The 24,611-nt window shown below is 43.8% G+C and overlaps 1 protein-coding gene across 1 annotated transcript in view; it reads left to right on the plus strand.

Annotated features, from left to right (window-relative positions):
- The window catches only part of LOC136767282 (zinc finger protein ZFP2-like), a 150,366-nt gene that overhangs the window by 98,829 nt on the left and 26,926 nt on the right, over positions 1-24,611 (plus strand). The window lies entirely within an intron of this gene.

Below are 24,611 nucleotides of genomic sequence, written 5' to 3' on the forward strand. Positions count from 1 at the left end.
AACTGCTGCCTCAGACTCAGTCAGCACGATCTGGGACTGAACACCTGTGGGAAGAAAACAAGTTCAACACTCACAATCTCAAGCACAGTCCAATCTCTCACAGTGAATCAGTCACTGCTGACAATACTCACCTGTTAAACATGTGGCCGCTATAATAATTGCAGTTAGAATGGCCATTGTTTGAGGTTGAGGTTGCAGTAATGAGACTTCAGTCTAGGCAGTCTGCACATTCACTGTGTCTCCTTCAGTGCAGTGAGATAAATGAAGCAGGAAGCCCTCTGAGTTTGCATGGACTCCTCCTCATGGGATGGGCAGTGTGGCTCAGCGCTTAAATACTGACTCACACACTGCTGAAGGAGGTGACAGATTGAACCCATTCAAAATGCTGTTGAATACAGCGGACATAGTTTAAAAAATCATGAAATGAATTGAGTCTTATTTTAATTGACATGAAGATTTGATGACAGTTTGCATTAAAGCCCTTAATGAATAAGCTGCCTATAGTAACTGTTAAGTTAGTATAAAGTATAAAGAGTGCTTGTTTACAAATTAATAACACTAGTAATAGTAACCAGTTTGGACCAGTTTAGTTTAGTTCGCTGTATTATTTCACTGGGGACTTCAATGGCGATGCGTGTTTCTGATCATGATCTCCAGGAGTAACAATCACATTCAAACCAGAGTAAAAGGAGATTGTAGAAAAGGGTGCTGTGTGTCTGTAATTCAACAAATGTGTGTTCAAATGTATTGTGCTAAAGTATGTGTAAACAGGATGTTATTATTCTCTACATGGGGAATTAGCAGAGACAGCATCCATTTGGGGTTGTGAGTGAGGCTTGTATTGTTCGATATGCTTGAATTGAGGAATTTCTGTGTGAAAACATGGCTCTCAAATTAAAGTGCAGAATCACTGATTGTTGTGGAGAAGCACAGAATGCTGTTCATAGACCGCTAGACTGCCGTTACAATTCTGTCCTGAATTCCCTCGTCTCACCATCAGAGGTCGCTGTTGGTCTGGATATCCTGGATTCCTCATCACCTTCCCATTGATTTATCCAATTATCTTCTGCTCCTGTTCTTATTTATTCCTGCCCTTCCATCACCATATATACCCCTCTGTTCCCAGACTTCTTTCCTAAGTATTGATTACACCCCAGTGTCAACACCAAGCCTTGTGTCGCTGTTGTTCTAGTATTTTCACGTGTAACTACCTTTTGCCTGTCTGTCTCTTTGGCTTTAATTCTTGGATTTGCTGCCCTAGTCCGTTAGCTCGATCGTCTGATCTCTCACTCGTCCTGTCTACTACAATTATAGCTTTGCCCATCCTGTACCTGTTGCCAGCCCTAGACATTCATGTATTCTCTGTTATTATCTTATCTGCACTTGGGTCCAACCTCCTACACGGATCTGCGTTACAACTGGATACTACAACTCAGAACCTCATTAAGAGGCTAATATCATTGTCTTCAATCAACTGACCTGAAGCACAAAGCACAGAGAACGGGTGTGAAAGGGTTCAATCCATCCCACCAGAACACTGTCAATTTTAATACTAATAATACAAATTTATATCTGAATACCCACAATCTTGGGATTAGAAATAATTACATATTATTTTTAATGTTTAGTAGAGGATTACAAATCAATGACCATGTTCTCGGCCCCAGGTGGCTGACCAGTGCAGAAGCAGATGTAAAGGCCAGCTGTCTTTCAGAGGCAGACAGAGAGAGATGTTGAGAAACGTCACTGCGCTCTGAATCCTCTCACTCCTGTAACCAGTGGGATTTATACAACTCTATGCAAAGCAGGCTGACTCCTTCACTGTATAAGGAGCGGCCCCGACAAGCAGGCACTCAGTCCCAAGCAACGCCAGCGGATGAGACCTGCCTCTCTGACACAGACATGGACGTCTTTGTGTGTTTCTGGCTTTTATTGTGTTGCTTCAGGGGTACGGGCACATTTACTTTCTCTCTGTCATGGGTTGTGTGATTGTGTTGATATGTATACAGTAATATGCTCTTATTAATGACCATGATTCTTTTGTAGGGTGTCTGTCTGTTACCTTGACTCAGTCAACATCTTCTGAAGTGAAGACGCCAGGACAAACTCTGAGTATTGTGTGCTCTGGTGACACATTTTCAAACTACTGTATTAGCTGGATTCGCCAGGCTCCTGGAAAGGGCCTTGAATTTCTGGGACGTTGCAGCACAATCAGTGCACAGAGTGTCCAAGGAAGACTGACGCTTATCTGGGACACCTCTAACAGCCAGTCTACACTGACGCTGAGCGGCCTGAGAGCTGAAGACATGGCTGTGTATTACTGTGCCCGAGACTCACAGTGACACAGACTGATAGAGGAGCAATACAAAAACTACTTCCCTTTCTTGTTCCATTGTAAACAGTCAATTCAACACTTTAAAACACAAATGCAGTGAAAATCTGTATATTATTATTATTATTATTATTATTATTATTATTATTATTATTATATTATCCAAATATATTGCTGAAAACTCTATATTTTTATTCCAAAACTGATTTCTATAAAACACATTGATTTTTACCTCAGTAGTCTCTTACACATTTTAGCCATTAGTCCTCTTGGGGAAATTGTAAGCTGTCATTGGGGTTTGAAATGTTAAAATAAACTGTAGTGATATATGATTAAAAAAAAAAACATACAGTTGAGCCTCTGGGGCTCTGGAGCATCTGAGTGTAACGACTGACTGTTTCACATCAAACAGAAACACAAAACACAACAGACTTGAAGGGAATTGAGCTTTGACTTGGAAACTGCTTTGTACATTATTATTATTATTATTTTATTATTATTATTATTATTATTATTATTATTGTTGTTGTTGTTGATGCTGTTGTTTTGTTGTTTGATAATGGTGGTGGTAGTAATAGTATTCATAGTATTCATTGTACATTTCTATTACTCATAATATTGGATGTATTGCTGGGAGCACTGGTACAAAAGTGAAGTGGATGTCTTTAACAAACTGTGGACAAATGCCAGAGTGGTGAGTACTGTGTATCCACACTGAGGGGACTGAATGAGGGGAAAGTCCTATATATTGATGTGATTTTTTTTTTTCTCCACATTTTTTCCATTAAATATTTTTTAATGGACACATCTTTTCAGATGTACTTGTAATATTAGTCCTTTTAATCCCTGTTAGATAGCACTTAACAGATTGTTATTATGCTTCTTGCGTTTTTGATTGTTTTCCTCCTTGCTCCCTTCACCATAGCCCTTGACTGAGACCCTACATCTTGACAGCAAATAGCTTTTACTGTCCAGGATGTACCTCACTTACTTAACTGTGTAAATTGGAAATTGTAAAATGTATTATATTTTGAATTGCTATGTTTTATGTAAATTGAGTTTGTTATATTTGATGCCTTTACTTAACTATATTCTTGCACTTTGTATTGCACTTATGTTGTAAGTCTGCCAAGAAATAATAATAATAATAATAATAATAATAATAATAATAATAATAATAATAATAATAATAATAATAATAATAATTTGTTGATTTATTCTGCTATTTTCAGTTTAAAAAAATAACAACCTGGATAATAGACAGTTAAATAAATTGGGGCTGTTTGTGAGGGTGTGGGGAGGGTATATTTAAATATGTATATGTCCAATTTTTAAGACAAAAACCAAATTGACAGCTGGAAATACGTACCTGATAACCCATTCAATAAAAGCCCAGTTGTGTATAAACCTGCACTCTTGTAGGCAGTGATGCTGAACATGAGCTCAAATGAACCCAGCACTCGCCCTCCACCTCTGTTGGTTTTATGGGGGTAATATAGGAAACAGGAGCTGGTGAGTTGTGCATACAGCTCTTTAAACAGAGCGATATTTAAATTCCTCTTGGCTCACAAAGTGGTAAATACCCTGTGGCAATGAAAGTTAATTGTTCTTTATTTCATGAAATAAAAATATATACTAATATTAATAATTAAATATGAATGAACATATTTTGTCTTTCAAACTGTAAGAAATTCAATTATTTGAATATTATTGATTGGTCTTTGAAGATAGTGGTTATCTGTGAGGTATTTAAGTAGCAGCAATTGATTTGTGAGGGCTGGAGTAAAGGTTGTAAACATGTTTGAAGAAAGAAAACACTAAACTGCCTTGTATTTACATTTCATTTGATCAGTGTTAATAAACTGTAGCTTAGTGATATGTGTTGATCAGGTGGCAGTAAGATAGATATTTATTATTATTAATCATTAACTGGAGACTGAACATGGCGGTGAAACTTTCATATTCATGTCTGGAAGATTAACAATCAGATTCAAACAAGGGACTTAAAATGTGCTGTTACTTCTAATTCAACTGCTATTGTTCTGCTTTATTGTGTCAGAGTATGTGACATTACACAGGATGATATTTTTCTGTACGTGGTGAATTATCAGAGACAGAATCCTCTTGAGGTTGTGAGTGAGGCTTGTTTTGTTTGATGTGCTTGTGGGTTTTTGTCAGGGCTCAGCCTTCACTTCTCTCACTGTGTGTCTCTGGCACAGTAATACACAGCGCTGTCATCAGTCTTCAGGCTGTTCATGTGTAAATACACTGTGCTTTTGGAGTTGTCTCTGGAGATGGTGAATCTGCCTTGAACTGACTGGGCATAATACTTGCTACTGCCATCAGTGTAAATTAAAGCCACCCATTCCAGTCCCTTCCCAGGAGCCTGTCTAACCCAGCCCATGTGATAGCTGCTGAAAGTGAATCCTGAGGCTGTACAGGACAGTGTGTGGGATTCTCCAGGCTTTTTAACTGCTGCCTCAGACTCAGTCAGCACGATCTGGGACTGAACACCTGTGGGAAGAAAACAAGTTCAACACTCACAATCTCAAGCACAGTCCAATCTCTCACAGTGAATCAGTCACTGCTGACAATACTCACCTGTTAAACATGTGGCCGCTATAATAATTGCAGTTAGACTGGCCATTGTTTGAGGTTGAGGTTGCAGTAATGAGACTTCAGTCTAGGCAGTCTGCACATTCACTGTGTCTCCTTCAGTGCAGTGAGATAAATGAAGCAGGAAGCCCTCTGAGTTTGCATGGACTCCTCCTCATGGGATGGGCAGTGTGGCTCAGCGCTTAAACACTGACTCACACACTGCTGGAGGAGGGGTGTTAGTCTGGGTATGATTTGCCACCGGGGATGATGGGGATTTTCCCCCTTCTGCTATTTTTTTGATCCCACCCTCTGGTTGGTATATTTTATCCACGGTAGAGACACGGTATATTCCCACTTTTTATTTGCTTTTGCACATTCAGTCTCAGAATTTAATAAGTAACTTCCCAAATCTTACATTAGATGTACAGTAAACTATAAATGATCTTCTTAACTGTCCCTGTCACTGATTGGCCTTTTTTTGCTGTGGTGCTGTGCTGTGACCCGCCCCTGTCACTCACATCACGTCCTCATTCCCTGTTTTCTTTACTGGCTCTCTATAGCTTTAGCTTCTATTACATTTTCCTTTAAAGATTAGCCAAGTAGTTACTGAAAATGCGCTTGGCCTCGCAAGTAGACTGCTGTCTTCACTTGACTTTGAGCCTGGTTGGCATGCCATGTTTTCCATTAAAAAATAATTAATTTGATTATATTGCTAAATGTATGTTTTACACAAATGTTTAATTCAGACCACATTCAAATGCAGAGATCCTAATGCTTCCTAAACACAGCAAATTCTTTATTTTTGTAATTGTTTTGTTAATGTTAACTGATCAATGAATTATCTCTCTTTTGAAATTGCCCTTCTTTTGAGCTTCATTATGCATTTACTTCATTATTGTATAGTAGGAACTGTTCATGAAGTAGCCTAGGCAAAGCAATCCAGTTATGAAGTTTTGGTGCAGCCCGCCTAAACTAGATGGACCTAGATGGACATAACGTGTAAATTTATATTGTTGCCAGTGGCAAATTGAGCAGAAATATCAGTCGCAAATAAGTATTTTTGGTCGCAAATGCGACAGTTTTAGGCACAGTCTGGAGCCCTGTCATGGAGTAGCCTAGGCAATGCCAGCCAGTTATGACGTTTTGGTGCAGCCTGCCTAAACTAGATGGACGTTAATGATACAAGACTAAATGAAAGGTCAAAATTAGTTGACTAAATGGTGTTTCTTTCAGTGATTCATGTATATTATATGTAGGAAGTCACTTACTGTACTGTAAAATGTATTATTTTGAATTGCTGTTTTAGCTAAATTGAATTTGTAATGATTGATGCCTTGTACTTCACTGTATTTTTGCACTTTGTTTGCACTTCTGTTGTAAGTTGCCCTGGATAAGGGCGTCTGCCAAGAAATAAAATAATAATAATTATTATTATTATTTAATGGGTTCCCGCTGGTATATTTGCCACCTGGCCAAACAAAATGTTAAAAAAAAAGAAGAAAAAAAAACTCTTGGCCAATGCGAGATTCAAACGCTGGCTTCCCACACCACAGTACAGTGACCTTACTACATCACTGAAAGACCCAGGCCCCTTAGCAAGGTTTCAGGATCTCTACACTATATTAGAGCTATCTTAACCACAACCCCCACACCGACTGATGATGATTCGGCATCACCCCCACCCTGGATTTTTGACAAATCATACTCTGTTGTTGGTGTTAAATATCTCTGGTTTTTCTTGATTTCAGTCTCTGTCCTCAGTCATGTCCTCATTGTCATCATTATCGAAAGTGATCTTTTCTTGTCTATCTGCTCACCAGCTGCTTCTTGCACAGGAGATCAGTAGCCGGAAAACAAGTCCTCAATAACGCACTCCATGTAAGTCCCCCTCCACAAAAGAATATAATATAAAACAATATATATAGATGTCAACCCAACTCTCTGATTACATGTTCCTTTCACACCCCTGGATGTTGTTAGTTTTCACAGGGTTTCAGGCATGCTTCTGAATGTAGAAGAGGAGACCAACCCTGCCTAATTAATTTATTTAATCTGTTTAAGCAACAATGGGTGTTGTATATAGTCAGCCCTTGCAGCCTTCATTGACACAATGAACTGCCTTTTGTGTTGGTCTCTTTGCTACTATGGGTACGGACAGTTGCGCTGCGTTGCGCTGCGTTTGCATATAACGTCTTGTACTTTTGCGATGCAAATGTAATGTGGCCTATAGCCCAAGCGTTAGAATATATTCTCTGGTGTCACTGCCCCGTCTGTTTTTGGTGTAGTATTTTTGATTATATTTATTATCAAGTTAAAGATTGTTCTTGCACCTTACTTATTTTGTGTGAAACTAAAGATGTATTTGTATTTTGTTTTGAGCACATTTTCTTTAGGAGCTGTGACGCCTTTGACTGTGTAGCTGTCTGGGTGCTATCGTGGAGGAGTTCATTTCAACACAGATTTGCAGACATTACATTTCTGTTATTTTTATAACCAGAAAATGTTTTTTGTTTATTCTGTATTATATAATAAAGACCCTTGCCTGTGATAGGGCAGAACATCTTCTATGCACGCTCGTGTTTGATTTATTCTCCCTTTTAGTTTGGAAGGGATCTGAACAGGGATTGTAAAGCAATTAGATTCAGAGTTCGCTTTGCTCCTGGTATAATCAAAGGGTGGCGTAGATCACTTAATTATATAATAACCTTATGGGGTCACCACAATCATATTTTATAATTATGACTCTCAGAGGGTAACGATCAGAGTAAAGGTATTGAATAATGAAAATTACTATCAATGTAGCAGTGCTTAAATGCTCTTACTTTTATTGAATTCCGTTGCTTTAATTTGTGTATTTTGGATCTGTTTGTATGACTAAATAGAATAAATATAAAAACATCTTCAACTGTATTTATTATACAAGCTACAAGCTACAAGCTACGTAGCAGGAACTTGGAGGCACTGGATGTATTGTGTGTGTTATTTAATTCACTGTACTTTAGTTTTATAATAATAACCTGCTTTGCTATTAGTTGTATATTTTGTTAAATATATCAGCTAGAGAGGCTTTGCAGTGTGTGATTGCAGTGTCTATAGGGTGTTTGTCTATAGGGTCTGTGTGTGAGTCTGTGCTGCTATAGGGTCAGTAATTGCAGTGTATATAGGGTGTGTGTCTATAGGGTCAGTGTGTGAGTCTGTGCTGCTATAGGGTCAGTAATTGCAGTGTATATAGGGTATGTGTCTATAGGGTCAGTGTGTGAGTCTGTGCTGCTATAGGGTCAATAATTGCAGTGTCTATAGCGTGTGTTTCTATAGGGTCAGTGTGTCAATATGGGGTGTATACAGCGTATGGGCAGCATTGGACCTGCACTGGTTCTCCACGGTCGATCTTGTCTCCGGTGCCCAGCTGGCCATAGTGGTTGCTTCCCTGTATGAACAGGCGGTCGAGCACATCCAGCTGACAGAGGTGAGTCTGGCCCAGAGACACACTGACCACCTGGACACACAGACAGAGAGACTGATTGGGCGCAAAGAAAAAGAGAGACTGGACACAGAGAGAGAGAGAGAGAGAGAGAGAGAGAGAGACTGGACACAGAGAGAGCAAGAGACTGGACACACAGAGAGAGAGAGACAGACAGAGACATGGGAAGGTTGGCTGTTAGTGTGTGTGATTGGGTCGGTGTGTGCTATGGTGGGCACAGGGGGGTGGTACCTTGTTGGGCAGGGGCAGGCCCAGAGGGACGTGGGGGTCCCTAAAGTGGAAGACCTAATCGGTTCTGAATAGCTGACTACAGACCTCTGATGTGTGCAGCTCCAGATACACTGAGCCCCCCTCTGAAAGGAGAGACACACTGAGACACACCGAGACACACTGTCACACACTGAGACACACTGAAACACACTGTCACACACAGTCACACACTGAGAAACACTGTCACACACTGCCACACACTGACAAACACAGTCACACACTGAGACACACTGAGACACACTATCACACACAGTCACACACTGTCACACACTGAGAAACACTGTCACACACTGCCACACACTGACAAACACAGTCACACACTGAGACACACTGTCACACACTGAAACACACAGTCACACACTGAAACACACTGTCACACACTGTCACACACTGACACACACTGTCACACACTAAAACACACTGTCACACACTGAAACACACTGTCACACACTGAGAAACACTGACACACACTGTCACACACTAAAACACACTGTCACACACTGAAACACACAGTCACACACTGAGAAACACTGTCACACACTGACACACACTGAGAAACACTGTCACACACTGACACACACTGACACACACTGTCACACACTAAAACACACTGTCACACACTGAAACACACAGTCACACACTGAGAAACACTGTCACACACTGACACACACTGAGAAACACTGTAACACACTGACACACACTGACACACACTGTCACACACTAAAACACACTGTCACACACTGAAACACACAGTCACACACTGAGAAACACTGTCACACACTGAAACACACTGAGAAACACTGTCACACACTGAAACACACTGTCACACACTGAAACACACAGTCACACACTGAAACACACTGTCACACACTGACACACACTGTCACACACTGTCACACACTGTCACACACTGAAACACACAGTCACACACTGAGAAACACTGTCACACACTGACACACACTGAGAAACACTGTCACACACTGACACACACTGACACACACTGTCACACACTAAAACACACTGTCACACACTGAAACACACAGTCACACACTGAGAAACACTGTCACACACTGACACACACTGAGAAACACTGTCACACACTGAAACACACTGTCACACACTGAAACACACAGTCACACACTGAAACACACTGTCACACACTGTCACACACTGAAACACACAGTCACACACAGTCACACACTGAGAAACACTGTCACACACTGACACACACTGAGAAACACTGTCACACACTGAAACACACTGTCACACACTGTCACACACTGAAACACACTGTCACACACTGTCACACACTGAGAGACACTGTCACACACAGACACACACAGTCACACACTGAGAGACACTATCACACACAGTCACACACAGTCACACACTGAGAAACACTGTCACACACTGACACACACTGAGAAACACTGTCACACACTGACACACACTGTCACACACTGAGAAACACTGTCACACACTGACACACACTGTCACCTGTGATGTAGAGGACGCTGCTGCGGTTGCTGTGGATCAGGCGGATGGGCAGACGGGGCAGCAGTTTGCTGATCCTCCTCACGGCCAGATACAGCGTGTCGCTGTGGGACCCTTCCAGCTGCGTCTCGTCCACCTGCAGACTGTACACCTTCCCTTCATCTGGAGAGAGAGAGAGAGAGACACATGAGTGAGACGACAGCGCCAGCCTTCGGGGGCTGAAATTCAATGTCAATTCAGTTTGCGTCTCACTGACCAGACAGCAGCAGCAGTGACCACCGTGCTTCGGACCCCATCAGGCACAGCTGGGTGAAGGTCAGCGAGGGGTGAAAGGTCATCTTGTAGACGCAATGCCCGATGTCCTGCTGGTACACCTCCACACAGTGCCCCTGGCCCCAGCCCTCCACCTCGGGGGGCTGAGTGACTAGGACGTAGACCAAATGGCGGCTGGGCTGCAGGGTTCGCTGCAGGGGTCAGCCGTGCCAGTCGTCACCCCTGAGACATCGCTCGACCCTCAGTGATGTCACCGCCTCCCCAGCAGCACCTGTCTGTGAGGTTTAAACAATTAGCTGTATAGAACCGACAATATGTTCTTAATGTGTAAGAAGTGGGCTATGCCTGGCAGGGTATTGGTTTCATTTCAGAACTGGGGGACGCTGTCAATATTAGGGGGATGTGTCCTCTACGCCTATGGAGCTGGGAATGCAATGTTGGGGGGGACAATTTAAGGTTCTCTCCACATTGGGGGGTTGTTTCTACCCTGTCCCTCTCTAAACCTATGCCTCTGAAGCCCGGTATAGCTCCACACCCTTACCAGACAAATATACCTAATATGTTAATAAACTGTAATTTGGGAGAGCTATTGTCAAGTGTTACCTGTCTATCTTTATTTTCTAGTTCAAAGCAGTTTGTTTTCATGCTCAGATGTTGAGTTTTCATAGCGCATTGTCTGTATAGTACAAAGCTATATCTACATTGTAACAGAAAGACAAGTAAACAGAGCAGCAGCTCAGCGCTGGAGTCATCTGTATTCATCTGACAGTAAAATAGGACACAACATTGTGGTGGATCTTGGCTACTTTACACACATTTCAGGTCACAGGATTCCTATGCTAGCTACATAGCAGGAACTTGGAGGCACTGAATGTATTGTGTGTGTTATTTAATTCACTGTACTATAGTTTTATAATAATAACCTGCTTTGCTATTAGTTGTATATTGTGTTAAATATATCAGCTAGAGAAGCTTTGCATTACTGCAGGTACAGGAAACTAAACTGTGAAACATTGACTGATCCTGTTCTGCGGTCTCGGCCCAGTCTTGGCTGAGACATCGAGTCCTCAGGTGGCGAGTCCAATACGAGTCCAACACCATTCAAATCTGGACTGACACCGGTCTCCAGTACTACAGCTCTGCCATGCACACAACTACCATATGGATATTAACAACTTAGGAACATCAGTAGCCCATTCAGCTGTCTCTTGTCACCATTTTAAATCCTGAGATCAAAATGAATTTGAATTGCTGTTTTCTGTAGTCTACTGAAGGAAACACAACATGACTTTCATGTGTGAACTGTGGCCTATTGGGAAAGGCAAAAGCGGCAATAACTAACATGAACTTCAATAAATGCAGAATGTCAGCAGAATCTATGAGTCTTTAACCAGCATAATACTGTGCTTTTCAGTCTGTCACTGACCCTCATGGTAAACTGTGTGCAATTGATACACGTAAGAAATGGACTGCAGCAGCAAGAACACACTGAACACTACAGCTGATTATACAGATTCATGATGAAGAGTTAGACAATAGCACGAGACTCGCTGTGTGGTACAAGGTTGATTCGTTATTCAGCTGCAGGGGAGCCTGACAGGAGAAGTCTCAACATTTCTGAGTTACATTTGGTATTTTATAGGTTGTGTACAAGACAGAGAAGACAGTTCTTTCCTTCTTGATTGGAGCAAACAAGCACATTGTAACTAATTAACAAGAGACATTGTGATGACTTACTACATAGACTTTATGAATGAATAACCTCTTGGTCAAGGATGCGAACAGCACGTTTTGTTAAACAACAAGATGCAGGCGACAACAGAATGCAGAGCCTTAGAGAGCTACATTTGAAATGACAGGAAGAATCGGTGCTGTTGAGAGAGGCTGTGTCAGCCCTTGCCAGGACCAGAGAGTAACGGAGAGACACAGTCAGCTTTAAAACCTAGAAATGTGAAATGTAGTTCTTCACATGAGTAGGTGTTTGTTACTTCTGATGTTTTAAATCAGCCTTTACTTGAAAGTTGTAGCTCTTATAATATTTGATTTCTTCTTCAACCACTAGACAAGTTCAGGGTGTGTTGTTGCTCATGTCCTCAGTGGGCATCTAGTGGCCACAGACAGTCACAGCAGGAGAATGACACGCAATGTCCTGTCAGACCGTGACATGTCCATCTGAAAGAAAGGATTTGTTCTGTTTTGTTTTATTCTATGACTACATCCTATCAAAAGTAATGAAGTAGAGCTGATCAAAGGGAAGTGTTGGCCTTCAGCAGTTCATTGTTCCCGTCATTATTCTGCACATTGAGTTGCAGTTTTTGGACCCAGAGGAAAGACGACCACACACAGTCAACTGCTCCCACTTTCAGCAGCAACCCGACTGTCAGTAATGTTTCATGTACAATTCAATATTCAAGATCCAATACTGAAACAATTAGCCATTGCATGACGGGAACAATACAACACTCCTCTTCACTGGCTGTCCTGAGTCCTAGTAAAAGTCGAGTAGTATGTGCTGTAGCTGTATGTGCACTTTATAAGCCTTTGTATATATAAATACCAATTGGCACATTGGACAGGTGAACATATAAATTATAACAATTCATAATTATTATTCCATGGCACTCAGAATATCACTAAAGTCCTTAACAGTTGAGCACATATTCTCTCCAAGCGTCTCTAATAACGAGGGCTATAGTGTCCTAAACAAATGCAATACAGACTAGCAGTGTGTCTGTGTTCAGAGAGCTCCTCACTAAACACAGACCAGCAGTTAGAGAGACCAGCAGGAGAAAAGAAAAGCCCTGAGCCCAGTCTCTGACACCCAGCTGAGGGCGCAGTGGATGGACAGCAGGTTCAGAGAGAGGAGCTGGGTGTAGGTAAGGAAGATTAATAAGACCCCATCCTTGTCAGCTGAGGATTACAGTTTCTCCTCTCCTGCTTCTCGAGGACACAACCACCCCACCCCACAAACCACCGTGTCCCCAGTGCAGGCTGGATGCTATGGCTTACCTCAGGGATGTTCTCCTCGATTATGTCATTGATGTCCTGCATGCCGCACGTCCTGTTCAGGATCACCTCGATATTCCGAGACACCATGTCTGCGAGACAGGGGCGGATTAGAAGGGTGACTGTGAGAGAAACAGTGTGAGAGAGTGAGAGAGTGGGCAGTGACAGCGTGTGCTTACCTGGGTCAGTGCGAATGCTGCTGAGGTCCAGAGCATGCTGGGAAGCATCAAAACGCTTACTCAAACATTGCTGGAGAGAGAGAGAGAGAGTCAGAGTCAGTTCTCAGAGTCCGCCGACCCCGGCACAATGGCAGCTGTCTGATGGCCTGTGTCAGGAGCAGTCGCGCATCTAGTGTGATATTGCATCGTATAACATATATCGTAGAACAGCTGTATACATTTCTTTAAAGCCACCTCCTCCTCTGTCACATGGTGCAGACATCAGTTTCAGTCACGTGACTCGCTGTGCTGTCCTGGGTCACAGATATAAACACAGGCAGAGAAAGCAGGACTCACCTGTACTGGGATGAAGGGCACGGTGCACAGGCCCCGCAGGGTGGTCAGCAGCAAGGACTTGTCATACTTCTCCCTACAGAAAACAAAATGAGTCTGATTAATCACAGGCTACTGTACATTCATGCTGAATTTCCACAGTAGCCCAGTATTGCTAATAATGTGTTTGCAGGCAAGATTAAAAATACGCAGCAGATGCAGACCCGGACAGTCAGCACCATTGTGTTGGAGAAGCAAGTTGTGTTGTGTTGTTGCTGTGCCATTGGCAGGGTTTTAAAAATACTGAGGTCCAAATACTAAGTTTGCTAGCAGGGTTGGGAGACGAAGAATATTGATTTCCCTAATTGACGTTGGATAATAATAGCTTTAAATCATGTCAGTGGGCAGTAGCATAAATGATCTGTCAAGCAGTACTACATGAGAATCAGGTGTAATGTTGCAATGAATGATCCACACAACAGTATGGAAATACACAGAGACTAATCTGTATGAATGTTCATTGATTACAATACACCATCACATAAGAATTGCCTTAAATCATAAATGTTTCAAGGATTATTTTTCATGGATATGAATGAAACGCACATCCTAATATCAGTCCGTCATTGGATGGATGGAGTTAATGTTAGCTGGTAGCTAGTTTACTCATGATGGATGGCCGCTGTTTAACGAAGCGTGACTGCGCACTGGAGCTATTTGTCAGATGATGTGTGACCGGGTGGGGATGAATCATGGCAATGAACTACAAGCAGATTACTACTACAATTCTCTAGTTACCTCACAACGCTTCAGCGGCTTAAGGTGCTGCCCTGCCCGGTGTGTTGACACAGTCGATAGTCATATAGAGAATCTCTATGGCTCTGAGTCCAGCACAGTGGAGTGCAAAGCCCGCCCCCCAGCCCATTTCATTGGTCAACTCAAGCAAGAACACTTGAGAAGGTCGGTTATCTTTGCGTTGTACAATCTTTGCGGCACCAAAGAGTTAGAGGTCCGGGCCTCTGTGTCCTCAATGGTGGATATGAGCATAGCCATCAGTACCAAGAGCCGACAGCTCATTAGATCGTACAGCCCGTTCGCTTGTTTTTCCGCACGCCATTGCGAGCAGCAGAGCAGCCTGGTCAGCTTGTCAAAAATGCCTTTTTACTGTGGTGGTGATCATGAACATTTAAACTAGCATTGTGTGATTTGCTTGAAGTGTTTTATATCTATGGATTTTATTGTAGGCAAGTGTTGATTTGAGAGGCTAAATTGATCAAACGTGATCAACTCACTGTCGGCCGCTGGCTGCTTGGTCGACACTTTAAAAAACAAAAACTTAAATTTAACAAACAAAAAATTCTCCAAATATTTTTCTAAATTAACTTAAAGAAACGAAAATAAATAACTACTTTGCCACTGAATTATTTTAATGGCTGCAACAGTAGTATAGGCTGTGTAATGGGGGAAAAAAAAAACCCACAGGCTCCAGTCGGACTCGGGCCGAGATTGTGATCAGCTGTCGGACAAGGGCCGGGCTAGATTTGAGGCCCGTGCAGGGCTTTAAGACAGCCTGTTAATGGTTGTCTGTAAATGAGAAGCTGGCTGACCCGTCACACTGTGCAGGGAAAAGCACCTGCAGTCACTCAGCTTGTTGGCTTTGCTTGAACTGATTCTGAGTGTCACAAATGCTGCATGTCACCATTAGACAGACACTGATTCAAAGGCCTTCGCCATTGTATCATTTCCAAAAGTTTTCGCCATCTCTATTGCACATCTTTTTACAATTTCACTCTCTCAGAGTGACTTTTTAGCTTTAGAGAGGACTCTTGCACAGTTGCGGCTTTGGTAAAAAAAAAACATTGCTGTCGTTGTATTTTGCCCTTCAAGTCAGTGATGATGGCGGCTCTAGCAGCTCTGGTGTACTCATCATATTTCTGTGTGACTGGTGTTGTAATGGCGACTTAAGTTGAAATCCTTCATGAACGATGCCCTCTAGTGGTTGACTGTAGTGATTAACTGAGCCAGCAATTATTGCATTGAAGTGCGAGTGTTGCCTCCTGTCTGCTGGAGGATGCAGCTCAGTCAGGCTGTCCAGATTTCCACTGAGTTGCCCATCCCTGTGAACAAGGCCGTTGCCATGGAGTCAACATGGACATGTTGTTGTTTTCGACATCATAATGAATGTTGATTCCAGGACCATCATTGCACTATTAGACATTATTGTAAAAAAATTAATAAAAAAGTTAATCCCATGTATTACTTAATTATTTTTTTTTGGGGGGGGGACCCCCAGACCCACCAGCAGATTTGACCCCCCCCCCCCCGTGGGCATCCTTATGCGCTCTCTCTCTCTCTCTCTCTCTCTCTCTCTCTCTCTCTCTCTCTCTCTCTCTCTCTCTCTCTCTCTTTATTCTGAACGCACCAGAGTGAACAAGTGGTGTTTCTTGCCATGATGTTCAGGAATGGATTACTAACCATTTCTGATCTGAATGGCAATGATTATTATATCAAGAAACACTGACACATCTCTTGCGCTACTGTATACTTCTATCATCTGACTGGGACTCATTTTCTCACTGCTCTCAACTTACTTTTCTTCTTTTCTGAGGCTGCCCAAAAACGGAGGAATGCCACTGTCACCTTACTCTTGCTCACGATGACATTCACTGTGAATGAAAGCGGACTGTAATGAAACTGTTGCACTTTAATCAAACACTAATAATGTTATAAGCAAGCACAGCTATACAGTATACTATATAATATGCAATACGTGAAAGCTACTACTGTCTACATCAATTACACACGCAGCGCAACATATAATGATGGACACTTTACTTTCACTGGTCATTCTGACAGATATAGGTAATAAAGACATTGAGTTAGTTGAACCCGCCTGTGAGCACCATTATGGGTCACTGGTGAATGTGTGGCTCATTAACTGTGCAGGTAACTGAGCTATGAGAGATAACGTTAGTGGTGGTTGATTGATTAGCACTCGCAAATCGGCCTGTTTTTACCAAAAACGTTCGTTTCCAATCCATGCAATTACTGACACTTTTTATCAAAATAGTATTAATTTACACAATTACAGTTCCAGCGTTAAAACTATCACAGTCGACAGTGACACAGCCTATGTAACAGTAACACTCATATTGCATTGCAGGGCTGCGTCGCAAACCGCACACTCGCTCCCTCGTCCCTCCCTTGTTGGCGGCAGCGCAGTGTCCATAAGCGCTGTCTGTCCCTCAGCTGTTTGTCCTTCAGTGTCCCTTCGGCGCAGTGAACAAAACAGCGCAGTGCATATAATACATGTAATGTAATGCTAGCTATAACAGTAGATATTGATAAATTATGTATCAAGGAAATTATAATACATAGATAATATAAAAATATTATATAATCATAATTTAAATGTATGATTAGAATGTTCAGCCAAAAAACCTTTTGGCAGCTATCAGTTAATTAATTACTGAAGCAGTAGCCTATAAAACTAGGAAATAAGTTGTTAGTTAATATCACCTCCTAATTATTATTATTATTATTATTATTATTATTATTATTATTATTATTATTATTGTTATTAAACACAGAGACAGATGACTTGAAAAGACTGCAGGTACTTTTTCGTTCAAAGGTAAAGGCGCTGAATGCGGACGCTGAGGTGTGAAGTCAGTCCCATTGAGCGCTTTGAGCTTCACCTGCACCCTCCTCACTCTAGTGCACACTCTTTGTGGGACGCAGCCTAGTTTTGCACTTTTTAATACATTTGAAAGTAATGAAACAGAGACAGTACAGAGTCTGACATTGATTGCTCCTCTATACTCACAGCAGTGAAGCAGCGACCCCTGCTGGACTTCGGCAACACCACTTGGACAAACCACACGCAGAACTGCAGTACACCGTCATACTAGAACCGGCAGTAATAATAATGGCAATTTGTTAAGTTTAGTTATTATGATTACATTTGCTAATGATTATTTCGAAGGCGGTGCGTGGTTGTCTGTCATAGCATAGCACATTTTTATTTTATTTATATTTTATATCAATATATTGGGGGGACATTTTGAACATATGTGTCCCCCCAATGAAGACAATGCATGTTAGTGATTGTCAAACATGTAAGAAACCATAGATGATAAAAAAACTTTAATAACAACAATAATAACAATAATAATAATAACAATAATAATAACAATAACAACAATGCCCACACAAAACTGTGAGACTCCCGCTTCAGTGAAGCTCTTCCCATATTGGATGTTATGGTTGCTGTCCTGTGTGAGTGCGCTGGTGTCTGATGAGGTTAGATGCCGGAGAAAAGCATCTCCCACACTGGGCACAGAAGTACGGCTTCTCTCCAGTGTGAATGTGCTGGTGTGTGTTGAGGTGTGCTGCCTGAGAGAAACTCTTCCCACACTGGACACAGCTGAACGGTTTCTCTCCTGTGTGAATGCGCTGGTGTGTCTTGAGATCAGATGTTTGAGAGAAACTCCTCCCACATTGAGCTCAGCTGGACGGTCTCTCTCTGACAGTGCAGTGCTGTCTAATAACCTCTGATGCCCCTGTGAAGCTCTTCCTACTCTGGGGCTGGCGATGGGGACGCTGTTTTCCACGCCACAGTGGTGAGGAGGGGGAGCTGGAGGAGCGAGTGGTCTAGGGGGTCTGGGATGCAGCTGTCTGCGCTGTGATGATGGCCTCTCCCCACTCACAGCACTGTCACTCCCCCCACTGAGCCCTGTCCTCAAGGCAGCAGAATCTGGGTCACACTGTCCAGCTACAGGTAGCTCAGACCCCAGGTCACACTGTCCAGCTACAGGGAGCTCAGGCCCCAGGTCACACTGTCCAGCTACAGGGAGCTCAGACCCCAGGTCACACTGTCCAGCTACAGGTAGCTCAGACCCCAGGTCACACTGTCCAGCTACAGGGAGCTCAGGCCCCAGGTCACACTGTCCAGCTACAGGGAGCTCAGACCCCAGGTCACACTGTCCAGCTACAGGGAGCTCAGGCCCCAGGTCACACTGTCCAGCTACAGGGAGCTCAGACCCCAGGTCACACTGTCCAGCTACAGGGAGCGCAGGCCCCAGGTCACACTGTCCAGCTACAGGGAGCGCAGGCCCCAGGTCACACTGTCCAGCTACAGGTAGCTCAGACCCCAGGTCACACTGTCCAGCTACAGGGAGCTCAGGCCCCAGGTCACACTGTCCAGCTACAGGTAGCTCAGACCCCAGGTCACACTGTCCAGCTACAGGGAGCTCAGACCCCAGGTCACACTGTCCAGCTACAGGGAGCTCAGGCCACAGGTCACACTGTCCAGCTACAGGGAGCTCAGGCCACAGGTCCCAGGCTCTGTGTGTAATATTGTCAATTGTGAGATGACTGAGTGCGTCTCTGAAGGGAGTCTGTGTTCTCGGCTCCGCTGTGTTAACACACTCCAGTGTGTCGTCCTCTGTTTTGATGTGATCACACAGCAGACTGGGTCCACACTGTGTTCAGGGAGACCCCGGCTCAGCACCAGCTGCACTGGGTCCACACTCAGACCCCAGAGACAGGGTCCTGCAGAGATCCGCAGTGTGGGTGCAGTCCAGCTCAGGGTGGATCTTCATGAGCTCTGGCCTCAGACTGGAGCCCCACTCCTGCTCCCAGTGCTGCTGCTCAGTGGGAGCCCTTTCCCCAGAGTCAGGGAGAGCGCTGGCCTCTACAGCTCCTGGGGGAGAGATGACACAGTGCTGTGAACGGCAGCTCTGAAAACTCACAGTTCATTCGATTCCTACACCAGTCATTATATCACAACATCATTCAAGTGCTAATAAAGTGTCCAGTCATTTTGGTACCGGTACCAAGCCATGAATTTCAATAATCGATACTTTAAAATACTTTTCCTAAAAAAGGGGAAACTCTGTCTAATGCCATTATTGTGCTCTATTTCACACCTGGATGTCGTTCAGCGCTGCTGCTGTCATCTCTAATCTCTGAACAAAAGAACCAAACGAGTGGCTGAACAAGACAAATCCGTATTACAGTTTATATTTTATAAATTTGACTTGCCAATCAAGTTACAGCTTTATTGTGCATCACAGATTTGCATTATATCTGTTAAAATAATTGATGTGTTTGTTTGTTAAGGCATTGACCTGCTAAAGCGCCCTGCAGCAGCTTCTCAGAGTTTTTATTCTAAATGCTGGTGTAGCGTTAAGGGGGGGTGTATTGTGATAAGAGCATTCTAGCCCTGAGCTGGAGCTCTGATATAAAGAAGATTTCTCCCCCAAAGTTACCAGAATTCCTGAGCTCATCGGCCCATTAACTGTTCTACGTCAAAGTGACAGTGGAATCCCTGAAACGAACAGGGCCCTGCTTTCCTCAAAGACTTTGTCTTCAAGTAACTACGGTGGAAAACCCTGCTTACAAAGAAGATTTTGTGCACAACCTTGGAGTCTTCAAACCAGTGGAAAATCTATTTGGAAAAGACTCTACTTTCTCTCTCCCACTGCCTCCCCGACCTCAATGGCGGCTCTCAACAGCTCGGCCAGCGCCGAGGACAGGCGGCCGCTCAGCCCCGGACAGGCGCACATCAGCGCAATGCGCACACAGCAAGAACACGCCGCACTGCGGCTGCGCGGCTCTTCAGCTCCGCGGCTGAACTGAGGAAATGAATCCACAGCTGACACTCCTCTCCGTTTCCCGCGCTTTGAACTGAGGCACAAGCCCCGCCCCTCATCCGGACTCTGCGCCGCACAGCAGGAGATAGAGCACTTGCTCCACGCTGACGTCACAGTCGCGCTGAAGAGCAACGCCATCTTGGGGTGTGCGCAGCCCCTCACAGTGCGGTGCGCAGGTCCGCTCGCTGTGGAAGCGCATCATGTCGCAACTGTGATCCTTGCAGTGCGCATCGCTGCTGTAATAACTGCGGGAAGAGAAGCGCCAGGACCCGCATCCGTGCAGCCTACATAGCTGTCCTGCAATCTGGCATCGATATTTGTCAAATGATGGTTAATAAGGGTTATATTAAATGTGTATTTAATTTAAATGAGGCAACAAATCAAGTTCAAGTCAGTTTATTGTAAATGACCTGAAACAATACAATTGTACAAAGAGGAGAGGCAGGTCCTGTCTTTTCACTGTTTGGACTAAGGGTACAAATCTGAAGAAAAAAGCAGAGCTCATAAATACAGAACATAAAACACTTATTTCACTCAGTCTGCCCATGAAAAAGTGTACAAATCCACCAAAGAAACGAGAGCAAATATGATGGCATGGGTACATATTGTTATTGAAGGAAATCAGTACAAAACACAAAGTAAGCAAACCACTCTTGTTCTTTTTAAAAGATTTGAAACCAGCAAGTACAAGAACAAAATAACGAATATGTACATTTTAACCAGTTTCCTTTTGATCTTCCCTTTAGGTTCCCATCATGTCTGAACAGGCTGAGTGAGTGCATTTGTGTTACTATCTCATGTTCACAGATGTGACAGAGGCTCATTCATATAACGCATCCCTGTGTGGGTTGAATTGCTTGATGACACTCATGGTTGAGTGCAGTGCGTGTGGCCGGTGTTATTATGATCAGTGCAGCTGTTATTGCTGCCCATAGTAAAGAGCCGCAGTGCTGAGAGCTCATAGGAAGCTTTATTGCGCTGCGTCTGTGTTTCAGCTCCTGCTGCAGACAAGCAGGAAGAGATGCGAGAGGGGATGAGAGGGTCAGAAGAGGGAAAAGACAGGAAGATCTGGGCATCACCAGCGTATAAGTGGTAGGAGAAACCATGGGATGCGATGAGGGGGCCCAGGGAGCGAGTGTAGAGAGAGAACAGGAGCGGGCCCAGGACGGAGCCTTGGGGTACACCTGTGAGGAGTGGCTGGGGGGTGGATGAGGAGCCTCGCCATGTCACTTGGTAGGACCAGTCACTGAGGTAGGAGGAGAACCAGGTGAGAGCAGTCCCAGGGATTCCAAGGTCAGCGAGGCAGGAGAGGAGGATGGAGTGATCAACGGTGTCAAATGCTGTGGAGAGATCAAGGAGGATGAGGACTGAGGAGAGGGAGGCTGTCTGAGCACAGCTGAGGGAGTCAGTGACAGCCAGGAGAGCCGTCTCAGTGGAGTGAGCTGTGCGGAAGCCGGATTGTAGATTATCAAGGAGTGAGTGTTGGGACAGAAAGTCAGAGAGCTGACGGTGGACCGCCCGCTCGAGAGTCTTTGAGAGGAAGGGGAGTAGGGAGACAGAGCGTCTGCTAAATGACAAATAATGTAATGTAATGAGGGTCCAGGGCACATGTTGTAGGTTTGTGACGTAGGAGGAGAGCGGAAACTTCAGAGTCTGAGAGAGGTGTGAATGAAGAAAAGGAAGCTTGATCGGTGGGAGTTTTGGGTGTGATGGGAGAGGAGGGGGGACTGTTGAAGAGCCTGTGGATGCAATCTTGGAGGAGAAGATGGAGGTGAAATCATCAGCAGTGAGAGATGAGGGAGGAGGAGTGGGAAGGGGGCAAGGAGGGAGGAGAAGGTGGAGAAGAGTTTGCAGGGGCTGTTGACAGTGGATTCAAAGAGTGATTGGAAGTAAGACTTCTTGGCTGAGGTGAGTGAGGAGGAGAATGTAGACAGTAGAGAGCGGTAGACTTCAAGGGCAGCTGGGAGTTTGGTCATTTTCCACTTCTGTTCGGCGGCACGCAGGCTAGTTCGGGTTGAGCGGAGAACAGCAGAGAGCCAAGGCTGAGGAGAGGAGGGACGGGCAGGATGAGACGTGAGAGGACAGAGAGAGTCTAATATAGTGTAGAGATCCTGAAACCTTGCTAAGGGGCCTGGGTCTTTCAGTGACGCAGGAAACCAGGGTTTGAATCTCGCATTGGGCAACAAGAGTTTTTTTTTTTTTTTTAGCATTTGTTTGGCCAGGCAGTAAATATACCAGCGAGAACCCATTAAATAATATATATGAATCACTGAAAAAACTAATTTTGACCTTTTATTTAGCCTTGTATCATTAACATCCATCTAGTTTAAACAGGCTGCACCAAAACTTCATAACTGGATTGCTTTGCCTAGGCTACTCCATGAACTGTTCCTACTATACAATGATGAAATAAATGAATAATTGTCATGGTTTTAAGCCATCATCCTCTCTCTCCACTAGAGGCCGCTGTCTCCCTGTCTTTCCTTTCCCCTCATTGTTCTTTTCTCGCCTATCAATCACCCTATTAACATTCCGGTCTCCCATGTGCACTTGTTCACTCTTCCTCTGTTTCCATTGGTTCTGCACCTTTCTTCCCAGTTCCTGCTCCCTGTCTTAAACCCCTCACTGCGAAGTCTCGTCAGCATTGGCTACGATTCCAAGCCTCGTCTCCTCGTCTCTCCTCGTCTCTCCTCGTCTCTCCTCGTCTCTCCTCGTCTCTCCTCGTCTCTCCTCGTCTCTCCTCGTCTCTCCTCGTCTCTCCTCGTCTCTCCTCGTCTCTCCTCGTCTCTCCTCAGCCACTTTGTCTTGTCTGCCCATTCTATGTGAACTGCACCTGGGTCCTAACTCCCTAAGCTCTACGGTCCTCCCCTGAGAGACCGTGACAATAATGAAGCTCAGAATAAGTACAATTTCAAAAGAGAGAGAAATCATTGATCAGTTAACACTGTAATTGGCTTCATTAACAAAATAAATACAAAAATAAATAATTTGCTGTGTTTAGGCAGCATTAGGATCTCTGCATTTGAATGTGGTCTGTATTCAACGTTTGTGTAAAATACACATTTAGCAATATAATCAATTTAATTATTTTTTTAATGGAAAACATGACATGCCAAACAGGCTCAAAGTCAGGTGAAGACAGCAGTCTACTTGCGAGGCCAAGCGCATTTTCAGTAACACTACTTGGCTGATCTTTAAAGGAAAATGTATAGAAGCTAAAGCTATAGAGAGCCAGTAAAGAAAACGGAATGAGGACGTGATGCGATTGAGTGACAGGGGCGGGTCACAGCACAGCACCACAGCAAAAAAAGGACAATCAGTAACAGGGACAGTTAAGATTATTTATACTTTACTGTACATCTAATGTAAGATTTGGGAAGTTACTTATTAAATTCTGAGACTGAATGTACAAAAGCAAATCAGAAGTGGGGATATACTGTGTCTCCACTGGGGATAAAATACAACAACCAGAGGGGGGGATAAAAAAAAAAAGCAGAAGGGGGAAATTCCCCATCATCACCGGTGGCAAATCATACCCAGACTAACACCCCTCCTCCAGCCGTGTGTGAGTCAGTATTTAAGCGCTGAGCCACACTGCCCATCCCATGAGGAGGAGTCCATGCAAACTCAGAGGGCTTCCTGCTTCATTTATCTCACTGCACTGAAGGAGACACAGTGAATGTGCAGACTGCCTAGACTGAAGTCTCATTACTGCAACCTCAACCTCAAACAATGGCCATTCTAACTGCAATTATTATAGCGGCCACATGTTTAACAGGTGAGTATTGTCAGCAGTGACTGATTCACTGTGAGAGATTGGACTGTGCTTGAGATTGTGAGTGTTGAACTTGTTTTCTTCCCACAGGTGTTCAGTCCCAGATCGTGCTGACTGAGTCTGAGGCAGCAGTTAAAAAGCCTGGAGAATCCCACACACTGTCCTGTACAGCCTCAGGATTCACTTTCAGCAGCTACTGTATGAGCTGGGTTAGACAAGCTCCTGGGAAGGGTCT

Source organism: Amia ocellicauda, chromosome 14 (genome assembly GCF_036373705.1).
Source record: "Amia ocellicauda isolate fAmiCal2 chromosome 14, fAmiCal2.hap1, whole genome shotgun sequence".
NCBI lineage: Eukaryota > Metazoa > Chordata > Actinopteri > Amiiformes > Amiidae > Amia > Amia ocellicauda.